We start from the raw sequence: 1,544 nt of genomic DNA, 5'->3' as shown, positions 1-1,544 counted from the left end.
ATTCCCCTCCAGAGTCCTCTGCCCCACAGATTCCTGGGCTGTTTTCGACAAGACAAAAGTTGTTTCTCAAAGCTCAAGGAAGGCTGAAACTGAGAGAGAAAAAACCTCTAGCAAGGTGAAAGCAGGGAAGTCTCACCAGGAGGCTTCCTGCCGGAGTCACCCCCCTGCTCCCCTCGCAGAGCGAACAAGAAGTTTAACTGCCCAGCAGCCCCCAAGTAACCCTTTCCTGGAAGACACCGATGATAATCCATGGACGGGGATATATCAATCCTTGTGTAGCCAGAGAGATAGAGCAAAGAAGTTTTTAGGGCTAGAGACCCCTGGACTCTTTCCTGTGAATGTTAACCCCAAAGCTGCAGCAAATGCCACCAAATCTGCAACAATATTCCTGATATCCAAATGGTTAATGCAAAGAAAGAAAAAAAAAAGGGCCGTTGCCATGGAGAGCAGGGAGAGAGAGTCCTTTGTTGAGTTTTGCTTATCTAAGTTAGGCGAGGACCCTAGCTGCTAGCAAAGCAAAATAAACTTATCTCTGTCCAGTTTTCTTCTCTTTAACCCTTCCAATACTAAATTAGACTAATACAATATACTTAAAATTACACAAGAAAGGAAGCACCTACTTTTATTAATCTAAAGAAATGCTGAATGTTTAACTTGCCAGCTAAGAGTTTAAAGTTCTAGTTAAATTAAATTGGGAAAAATTATAATTGTGGTAACTAAATGTCTAAAATATAGAAAGAAAATCTTGTCAGTTTTAATTTAATTAATATCTCTTAATAATTATAAAAAGTACTATAACCAAGGAATGACTTTAAAACATTTCATGGGCCCTGAAATGTTTTCAAAAGTTTATTCTCTCTTCTTAAAGGATTTTTTAATAAAGCCAATTTAATGTGCTTGAAATCACATGGAAAGCTTTATCAAATAAAAATAAAAATAAGTATATATCTTAAGTTTTTGCCTCTAAGAAAGGGCAAAACAAGTTATTTTATATAATACTTCTTAAAATACAGGCACACCCCAACAACTATTACAACAGACCTTATTAACTCTCAATTATTTCCATTTTGCCCACGATGGTCTTCCTCCCATTTTCAAACATTGGGAAGGTCTCAGGGACGTACCAACACCTCTCCCCTTGGTCCGGTGGAGAGACCCACTAACCAGGGCTTGGAAGGGCCCCGACCCACTCTTAACCCAAGGGAGAGGGTTTGCTTGTGTTTTTCCAGAAGGTGAGAAAAATCCCGCATGGATTCCTGCCTGTAACATCAAACCCTGCACCACCAGCGATGAGCCGTAGACCACCACCACCATCACCCCTGGTAGAGGAAATGGAGGACCTGGACATAGAGGACCACCAGCCCCAGCGGCAGAGACGACCAAGACACCGACGGGCCCACAACATTACCTGGGGAGACATCAAGAACCTACAGGACCAAGCTGCACGCATGGCACCAGAAGGCAATCCGTCAGCAGGGACATTATTCCTATTAATGTGTGCCATCATAACAGCGAACTCTCAGGCACGAGCACAACATGTATGG

General features: G+C 42.2%; 1 pseudogene; it reads left to right on the top strand.

The window, feature by feature from the left end:
- The first annotated feature begins 1,289 nt into the window (after positions 1-1,289).
- The window catches only part of LOC111824551, a 1,704-nt pseudogene continuing 1,449 nt past the window's right edge, over positions 1,290-1,544 (top strand).

Source organism: Myotis lucifugus, unplaced genomic scaffold (assembly GCF_000147115.1).
Source record: "Myotis lucifugus unplaced genomic scaffold, Myoluc2.0 scaffold_2187, whole genome shotgun sequence".
Taxonomy (NCBI): Eukaryota; Metazoa; Chordata; class Mammalia; order Chiroptera; family Vespertilionidae; genus Myotis; species Myotis lucifugus.
This window is presented reverse-complemented; position numbering and strand designations above follow the sequence as displayed.